We start from the raw sequence: 10,426 nt of genomic DNA, 5'->3' as shown, positions 1-10,426 counted from the left end.
AGAAGAATGCGGACGGATGGTTGGCAGCAAAAAGACGGAAAAAACTGGTATGAAAGTTCCTTAGACATCACCGAATACCATTGGTCGTTCTGTGATCTCAGAGTCCGGGGAGTGTAATAAAGCAAAACACTACAAACTCGCGCAGCACAGCCCAGAAAATGAGTTACTGAAGCAAAACGAGACCGAGGCCTAGAGTGTCCTTCAAGGTTGGCCGGTTGGCTGCTGGTAACACAAATTGAACCTAATTTCACAAAAACTTCTCCACCATTTTGCACCAGAACGCCGGCCTTATTGTGTGCCCATGTAATTTATCCAACCATCGGCCAACCTTCGAATCGGCCACCGCTTGTGCCAAATCCTACTTGTCCGTTCCCGGTACACCGAGTGCGAGCAAATTCACAGAATCGGATCGTGGGACGAGGGGGTTCGGTGTAATAAATTATCATTTAAATCACTTTGAAATTTATCTTTTAACACTTACGCCCTTGAAGGAGGAGAAATGGAAGCTGGAGCTCGAGTGAGCGAACGAAAAACTAAATCCTCCTCGATGTCTAATAACTTTGCTTCGGTCCTCACCGGTCCCGGAATTCGGGCATGAGGTGGCCATTGGGAGGAAATGGCGGAGGCGGGTTGTAAAAGATACTAATTTCCGAGGAGCCATGAGGATTCTCGCTCTGTCGCTTCTGCAGCTCCTGGAAGCTTAAGGTATTTAAAGACGGGTACAATGGAAAGCACCGAAACAATGTCAGGCTGTACCTTGCCGACGATGCTGACAGTAGCAGAGTTCCACAAAAACCGACAACAACGACACCACCTTCCACTGTCTGCATAACCGACAAAACGACAACGAGACTCGTCCACCGAATTCTCGTTCCCCTTCTGTCGACGAGTGGCGAGAATCCATTTTTATGCAAATAATAAATTATACCCGAGCACAATTAATTTAATATTTAACGTGATAGGCAACAAACAATATCCCCCCCCCCCCCTCTTTTCTCTCTTTTTGCACTCGACACATTCTTGGGCCTGTCCCCGGCCCCAGGTTGTCTCAGGGCGATCCACCGTCCTCCAAGAAATCCCGGGGTCCTGTGTGTGCCCTAGAAGAAGAAATGGATTTACCCCCTTCAAAGCAACAGCAACAATGGATGCTCCTCGGTTACAGCATGGTGACCGTAGTAGGCCATGAAGCGAAACCTCTTCCCAGTTTGTCCGCTGGGCAACGCAGGGCCTTCACTTGGACGAATAAGGGATTATAATCAGTTCACGCTCTGCAATGGAGAGCGCCGCATTTGGATGATAAAATGGAAAATTATGTTATCATGATGGATATACCGTCGATGCTCATGTCAGCCGTAGCGTTCGCGTTTCCTCAAAATCGCAACGAAGCATCCTTATGCTGCCTTGCACCCTTTTCCAGCTCAAGAGTAATGTCCTGCCCAACCCCAGGATAGGATTTCGAGCTCACTATTGCCAGCTCACTACACAGTCACGGAGCTCCTTGAGATGATGATTTTCACAATTTTTCCCATCAGCATCTTCAAGAGATTATACAGGACAGGTGCCGACAGTTTTATGAACTGAGGAGGAAAAGTCTTGCTGCCAGCTTATTATTGTGGGAATCCCTCCCCCCAGGAAGAAAAGGGTTTCCTCGAGCATACAGCGACAGAGAGAGAGAGAGAACGACTGCTTTGGAAGATGGCGAAACGAAACCCAGGGTCGCTTGTTATAATTTGCATCCCGGGCTTTCTTTAGTGTTTACCAGTTTGCCGCATTGGAACGCTCCCTCGACCGGCCAGGGTGCGCATCATTCTTGTCCTCTCACTCACCAGCTCACCAGCAGCAGCAGCAGCATCAGTAGCGGACACCGGATTCACTTCACTTTACTCGTGCTGCGTCTGCAGATGCCGCGTCGGTATTCCTTCCTTGTGCAGTCCAGGTCCTTCTGCGTGATCCCGTGGCCAATTTTGAGTCGGCAAAGTTTTATCCACCCTACCCTGTTCTCAGCTTCTTACTCACTCGATCTTTCTTCAATTATACCCCTTTTAACGCGCTCACTCTCCTCTTTCCGGGCCCCGGAACCGATGCGCGATGTACAGCAGGCGGTTTCACATCAAGCAAGACTTTCTGGCAAGTAATAATAATGTAAATTTGTAGAAAATGAAGACGTTCTCGGCACAATAATAAACTTAGGCCACCGCATCCGGAAGCGAAGGCCGAACGCGAGGGGGCCTCAGCCGCACTTTTGGAGCAAAAGTTGAATCCCCAGCAGCAGAGCACTGGAGACCTCGAGCTCGAGAGTAATCACATCTTTGGCTGTGTGTTCTAGGGCTGCTGCCAAGGGACCGGGAACTGAAGCAGAAGCAAACTTTCCTATCTAAAGAGGCGAAGAAGAGGGGATGATCGCGAACCCGGCTGGCTCTGAGCCGCTTGATGGTTTCGAGACGGCTCGTTAAGTGAAAACGTGGCGAAAAGTTTCGTCCCATAAAAAGCCACAAGCAGCAGAGCCACCGGCAAGCCGTGGGTATTGTTCCGGTTGTTCCGCTTCCGCGACTCCGAACCGAACCGATGATAGTTGCGGCTAACAGGCGACCAGGGACCGGGACCGAAGTCACCGGCAAACCAAAGCGATATACGTTACGGAAGTGATGACGGTGACGACGAGGACGACGCACAACAGGAGCAACCTGCCATGCAATCGCGAATGCGGTCGCTTTCGAGGCCAATCTGTTTGATGCTCCTGTTTGGTGCTGGAAAAAAGGGAGTGAAAATCTTGTTTCTGTCTCTCCGCGATGCGATTAAACCTGCGCTGACAAAGAGCATAAACAGAGGAAAGTGGAAGCAGGATGGAGGATGGCAACATTTTGTGACATACCCGGACATCGAGGCGTCGCAATTAGGCGAAAAGGGGGCTTTCCCCTTTGGGGGGTCCTTAAATTGATAACTTAATCGCACCCGCATCGAATATTTATATAAAGGACCCAAAACCGATGGCGCCCAAAAGTCCGCAGCGTCACGAGATATCAAAATGGACTCCTTCATTCACGATATCGTAAAAATGCGAATATCAATCTCCTGTGAACGCGTGTGTCTTCAATCAAGCGGTACGGGAACCAATCAAATTTCCCTTTCTGCTTCCCATCACGGGGACATACATTTTATGCTCGCCCTTTATGCTTGTGTCCTTGCAGTCCTGGCAGCAGCTCCTTATTTATTTACCTTCAGAGAGCTCCCGGCACCGATGGCACGATTTTTGAAGTCGAATTATGAGATACCGGGCGGGAAGGCAATCCTTTACCGTATCGCAAACCGCAAAGCCCGTACGTACGGTCGCTCCTAGTACGCCCATCAATCGTTTTGACACGATTTCAATTTATCGAAAATGCGAAGCCAGCGACTGTGTGACTGTGACGGATGCATAATTCATCTCGCACAAATCGACGACGACGACGGCCACGAGGACCATCTTCGCTTTATTTTTATGGCGCCAGAGGCCTCCGGTCGTCCGGATCTCACGGGGCCAAAGCGAAGGCACTATGCGATCCGGAGTGATATGCGAACAGGGGATACGGAGCTGAAACTGTCCCCTGCCAATCATTGGGAGTGTATTGGCTCACGCCCTACACTCCACACTCCACATCAAACACAAGCGCAGGTCAGGGGACAAACGAAACCCTTTTTTCTTGCTGCTGCTGCTCTTTATCCATTCTTAACCATGGATGGATGACAGTTTGCTGGCTGCCTCGCGATCTTTTCTCGCAATGGTGTCTTCTTGTCCACAGTCCTCCCACAGGACCGGACGTACCGGGGGCCGTTTCCATAAAGATATTGCCTGCTTGGTCTCGAAATCAAGCAATCAACCAGTGTAGCATCAACAGAGCATCGAAGGCAGAGTGTCTTGGAAAGGGGGGCCGGATCAGGTTGGGTGACAGGATGGTTTTGCGGTCAATCGGTTTCGGTTCCGGTGTGATGCGGTGCGGATCAAACCCAGCGGAATTATGAATATTAAATGGAGATGAAGATCTGCAGCAGCTTCATCGACCAATGTTGCCGCTTCTCGATTTTTCACATTTACCTGTTTGACACGAACGTCACGAAGGAAGTGGGCAGACGTGGGGTTGCGGCCAGTGCGACGGTTTGAATATGTTTATTCGAATAAAGATAATAAAAAAAAAACGAACCTGGAACGTCTTCGCTTTGCTCCACGAGATGTAACCGAGCTGGCCAAGTGGGCGCACGTGAGCGGATGCCATTGGTCTCGGACACATCTTGACAGTTTATTGCTTCCAGCGCGCGTTCCGTGTCGGAGAAGTGCGATATGGAATCGTACTGTCTGTGGCCCCTGACGATATGTCAGTATCTTGGACGCTCCGGGGAAATAGGGAAATGTAGGGCGGATACAAAGGAAGCTCAAGAAGTCCCAAGAAGCAGCAGCAGCAGCAGCAGCAGAGGTGGACGCCACAACTTACTGGCAGGATCATCAAACAAACTCAAACTCTGTTTTTGCGGATGTACGCAGGGATGATATACGTCTTTAACTCTTTCCCTGTGTAGAGGATATTCCCCACGTTGCGCTGCTTTGTGACTGGAAATCAATTTCAGAAATGTAGTCTTTCTACTCGGTTTGTTATTTTGGAAATGTGACTGATATGTTGAGTAACTACAATTCAATTTTTCACTTCAACAGGTTATTCTTGAAGCCACCACTTAGGGGAAATCGGTATTTTAAATACGATCCCACTGATCATTAGTTTCTTGAGGAAACATCTTATTGTTGATCGGATCTTGAACCTCAGCAATCGGTGACATCTAAAACATTGACATCGACAATTCTATGCTTTCAACCATCTGCTTATGTGATGGTTCAGAGCATAGCATATTTATGCTCCAAAGCGGCCGAGATGATCGTTCGCGTTGATAACATCCTCAAGAGCGCTCCACGTCGTCGTGTTCCGGATCGTGGTTACTGCTAAACGGGAGGCCATCGATGGGGCCATTAGTTTTTCAGCATTTATCTCTCCGTTTTCATTCATTTCACTCACGATCCCTTTGCGTTTCGGCATCCATTTACTTCATTTGCTTTGCTTCTAACACCAACTCATCCTCCAGCACCATTGTATTATCAAGAGAGAGAGAGCGCCTATCATTACTATCGCGAAATGTTGTACTCCTTTTGAAGGAACCAGATGGCGCATCGCACCGCGGGATTGGCTTCAATCCTGCTTGAAGAACGAATAAACTCACATCTACTTACGTATGTCTCGGATTGGATTCAACATTTTCGATCTTCTTGAAGCGAGGAAAGAAAAGAAATGGGACGACGCTTCACTGAAATGTGTTTTGGCGGGTGAGTTAGAAGAAGTAGAAACTGCTGCTGATAGCGAAACTAAGAAGTAACATGGAATACCATCGTTGTATAGGAGTCGGAGGTAATCATATGGTCGAAAAAGGGAAATCAGCAAACGCTTGGTGCACACCGAGGGCACACCGAGTGCATCCATTTATTTTATTCTTGCCGAATTTCTATCTTTATTCTTCACAACAGGAAATGATGTTTCTGATTAATTTTGGGTTTGAGCTGCTGGAAGGAAAAACTTTCTTCATTTAAAAGACTTTATAGATTTTATTTGAAAAAAATTCATTTTATTCTATTTTTTGCGATTCGAGATTGTTGAATTTCCATTCAATTCACTGCACTAATGATCCGACTAGAAACACTATTCCACCTCCCGTATCATCATTCGGGAATAACTCAATCCTTGCCGGTTGTTATTGAAATCAAACCAATGCATTGATTTATCATCGACGGCATTCATGTAGGGCCCGTTCAAATTCGCGAAGCTACAAGCCCAGAAGTGCCACCATGCACCTTCGAACTCCTGTGCACAATGTCCGCCGCTCTCATCATTATTCCGATCTTTGGTTGAGAACTTTTCACATTTATTATGGGACATGTTATCACCTGCAGTGCCACTATACTCGCCGATATCCTTCAAGTTGTATTGCTCACTTTCACTTCCTATTTCGAATGAATCAAACCGCGCGTATTTGAATCTTCCATTAAAGTCTTTTAATTCAACGATCAGTTCGTGCTTACGGCCACTTGTTATCTGGTGGACCTTCTCAAGACCCAACCAAAACTCTTTGTTTAAATCACCAAATCCGTCGCGAAACTCATTCCACCTTCGATAAAAGTCCAGTGATCCGTCGTAACGGTACTGAAATACGGTCCATCCACCGCCGTACGATTCCTGTTCACAATACACTTCAAACGGTTCACTATCATTCTTCACACGGATAAGATACGTTCCAGACACTTTCGAAGGAACATCTTTGCACGAGGAAAAGGGAGGTTGTTTAGGCTTTAGTATTGCTTTAGTAGTTATAGTAGTAGTTTTCGTTGGTGCTGTTGACGGAGGCTGTGAGACACTAACTTTCGTTGATGAGACGACACTATTGTAATTCACTTTTCTGATACAGAACACTGATTTTGCAGAATGTTAGTGATTTGGTGCAACTGCGGCAAGGAATTCATTATCTGCTGACTGATGTTGCGCACATTATCGACGTCTTGATCGAGTTTATGAAGAGCTGCGCGCACCTCCTTATTTCGATTTTGATCCTCGCTTAAATTAAGCTCGATTCGATGTTCGAGTTTCTGTATTTTGTCCTCAATCTTTTGCAACTGCAGCTGCATGCTCTCTGTTTTTTGCAATTTATATTCCATCACTTCCAATTTGGCCACGACCAACTTTAGCATCCAAGTCACCGACGGATTGGCTTTTCCTTCGCCCTCGCTGGGCCAACTATCACTTGCACCAACGCCGAGAATAGCACAAAACACGATTAAACCCACGTGCGACTTCATTTCTGGAACACACCAAGTTGACTGAAGGATGAATCAAAATGATGTTTTTGAGATTCTCAGAGGGGCGTTTTATACTGATACAATGCCTGAACCACCATCTGATTCCCGTAGTAACGGAGCGATCGAGTGATGATTGCGTATTTTCCATTTGATAAGCCAGCCCGTGCTGATTTGCTGGAAAATGTTTTGACCTCTCTGTGCGGTCTCTATGTGGGTGATAAGCATCTCCGTCCATTGCAACTGCATCTCATTACGATTGATAGACATACATTCCGAGGCCCCCGATGCAATCAACTTTGTTCGGTTTCTATTTTATTTTTAACTATTTATTTTTTTTAACTATTTTATTTTTATTTTTTAATCGTTCCCAATCATTTATTCTCTATTTCCATTTTAGCATTAGTTATCATATTAATCAACTCATGATTCGCAAAAGTGGGATAATTATAAATACACTAAAAAAACAGTCCTTGAGAACAATTCTATTCGCAAATCATCCAACCAGTTTACAAAGGTAACCTCCATGCCACGGCTATTAACGATTGATAAGGGTCCCGCAGTCTAATGTTCACTGTCAATGCGTTGGTGGACGAACTGGATGCTGCAAATGCCTGGGGATTCCCCCTTATCATGCTCGTTGTTTGTGAATTCCAGCGCTAGGAACTGATTAATGATGAATGTGAAGAAATAATCGTCAGACAATTTGCAATATTAATTTTCAATACTCATTCGTAACAAAGTATATGCCAGCAAACCCTCACAGTGCATCTGAATATACTATGAACTATTCAATTACCTTCCAAAAATTTAACATCACTCATGAAAGATTTTTGTTAAATGATAATCAGTCGCGATTCACCTAAGCCCTCAACGAATACTCCCAGCGATGACTTTAAAGCATATGCGTGTTAAATGGTGGCCAGCAAAGACTCAGACGTCGACCGATAGGCAGGATAAAAATATTACAAACAACGCACCACCAGCGCCCAGCGGTGGAAAATTGAAAAACCGTGCCATGGGAAAACGATCCACTGTCTCTTCCAACAGCTGTGATGCGCGATTGGAGGGGGTTTTCAATCGGAAAATTCAGCCCACCGAAGGATGGGGGCTGTAGAACCAGTGGAGAAGGAAGAAAAAAAAATGTGCAGAACAAAAACAAATCATTCGATTGGTTTTTGGGAATGTCTGGCCACACCGCTTCTGGGACAGCGCGTTCGGATTCGGATTGCTTCCGTGCCAGTCCGACACTGGGCCGGCCAGTTCATATCGGAAATTGCAGAGTTTTGGTTGGCGCCCATATGTGCGACGCCGAACGATCGACGCGGAGAGAGCGGAAACGAATAAATTGGTTTATAGTTATTGCCACGCAGGGTATTGGCCATTTGCTTTTTGCCTCTCAACGGGGACGACGACGATGACGATGACGCGAAGCGCACAAACGTGGAACTCCGGGTCCACCGTTGGAGGGCGACAAAAAATCCTCTTCGAAAACGGAAAATCGTTTAGAAAATTGAAAGCTTGGGAACCATTTCCGTATGCTGATCGTTTTATGTATTCCGGTAGCGTCCCGGCGGATGGGCACGGTACGGTTGTTGTGGTGCCCGATAATCACGCTGCGAGCCCATTCCTGGTTCCAGCTGTCGCTGATGGTGAAAAACCCGGCAGCAGGTGTCCGTAGCAATGAAAACAAAGTGCGCATTTTGGAAATATTGGTACAAATGGAAAAGTGTGCTCGCTCGTTCGCTCGCTCACGGTGCAATAAAAATCAATTACCGATCGGTTGCAATCCGGTGCCGATTGTGACTTTTTTTTGGTCGGTACATCGATTGGAGAGTGTGCGAAAATGGTGTTGGAATATTGGTAAGTTTTTTGGGGGGTATTTTTTGGTGATACAAAAATGACCACCAAAGCAAACTAGATGGATGTGATCTTCGATTCCAAACGTGCACCGTATGCGGCGTATCGATGACAAATTAGATTCCCTCATCCCTTTCACTTGTTCCGCTTATAACTTCCGGTTTGAAGCGAGTGACGAAACACACACTGCCCTGGAAGGCCATTTACGCAGAGATTGGGACTTCACGACATTCACTTTGTGTGGGAAGTGTCCTCGCACACGCCTAGATCCGTTCCTGGACCTGTTAAGTATGTTCGGCGCGTACCATCACGGATAGAATTATGTTTACTCCAGTTTTATTCCGATATTCCTCGCTCTCTCTCGCTCTATTAGATAAAGTTATTATGCAAATTACTTTCGCAACGAGTTCGCATCATACGGGAGGGCGTCCCCGGCATTGTGTGCCACTGGCGTCCCTGGGTATCGCGAAAGTAACGCCCGGCAGCACCGTGCTGCAACGGATCGGCATCCAGCAGCAAGTGTCAACCATCCCCGAAGTGGTGGGAAAGTGTTGATTTCACTTTAACTTTAATTCAAAAATACCCTCTCGGATCCGCAGGGGGGACTGGAGAAGAGAGAGAGAGACTCGAGAGTATCCAAACTCGTCTTCTCGTCGTCGGCGGTGGAGCGCGCACAAAAAAAAGGTCACCCATTGAGCTGGTGGTGGTTGTAAATTGATGAGGAGACAATATTATGCAAATTTCATTCGAATTGATGTAAAAATAAAGTTGCAAAGAAAATTGTTTTAGCTCGCGCAGCTCCTTGGACCATTTTTGGGGGTGAATAACATTTTGGCACCCTATCATCTGCAGCAGTGCGGAGAAGCCGTTCTCGAGACGATGTTGAAATCAATTGTTGCGAAGCGATTACATTGGATGGTGGCTGGTGACTGCAGGAGTCGTATAATTTATGGTCCATTTTGATAAATCAAGGAAATATGGCTTCAGGTGCTTTCATTTTATGAAGCAAGATAAATCATGAACGGATTGAATTGTTAAAGTTTTAGATAAAAGTGCAACAGTAAAATCGAATGGATTATCAAACGTTATCCTTTGAGAATGAATGAATCAGAGTCAGATCATGTCGCAAGGATGATTGTAGCAGTTGATATGATAGCTTTTAAAATGCTACTGGGTACAGTGAACATATAAAACATATTAATGTATTTTTCTAGAATATTGCAATACGTTTACTGGAGAATGTTAAGGCAATCGCTGTCACGAGAATAGGATGATTTTCGGCGTCCAAAGATCTTTGTATTAATTAGAGAGAAATGCCATCGAAAGAGGAGACGAAAATGAACTTACTACCTTCACTTTATCATCGGTTCCGGCGTGTCGTTCTTGTTTCCGGAACACCACGTGCGCTTCTTGACGAATGTTTGCACCGACTGGCAAAAGCAATAGTTGGCGTTGCAAACGGAATACACTGGACCTGAGGAGGGAACGTAGAACAGGTACTTCTCCTCCTCAGGTTTATCATTTGCAGGGCCGAGATCGTTGATCAGGTTGAGAAACCGTTGACCGTTGAAATTTCAAACTTGTTGGTATAATCTCACCAGATGTCGCTGTGGAGAGAGAGAGAGAGAGAGAGAGAGAGAGAGAAAGAGAAGGGTGACAGCGGAAAACGATAAAACATCGGGGGAAACGAAACGTAAACAAAAA

General features: G+C 46.1%; 1 pseudogene; it reads right to left on the bottom strand.

Annotated features, from left to right (window-relative positions):
- Nucleotides 1–5,670: 5,670 nt before the first annotated feature.
- Nucleotides 5,671–6,881, bottom strand: LOC126572670 (fibrinogen-like protein A; annotated as a pseudogene).
- Between the last annotated feature and the right edge of the window lie 3,545 nt (nucleotides 6,882–10,426).

The sequence above is a fragment of the Anopheles aquasalis genome, chromosome 2 (assembly GCF_943734665.1).
Source record: "Anopheles aquasalis chromosome 2, idAnoAquaMG_Q_19, whole genome shotgun sequence".
Classification (NCBI taxonomy): Eukaryota; Metazoa; Arthropoda; class Insecta; order Diptera; family Culicidae; genus Anopheles; species Anopheles aquasalis.
This window is presented reverse-complemented; position numbering and strand designations above follow the sequence as displayed.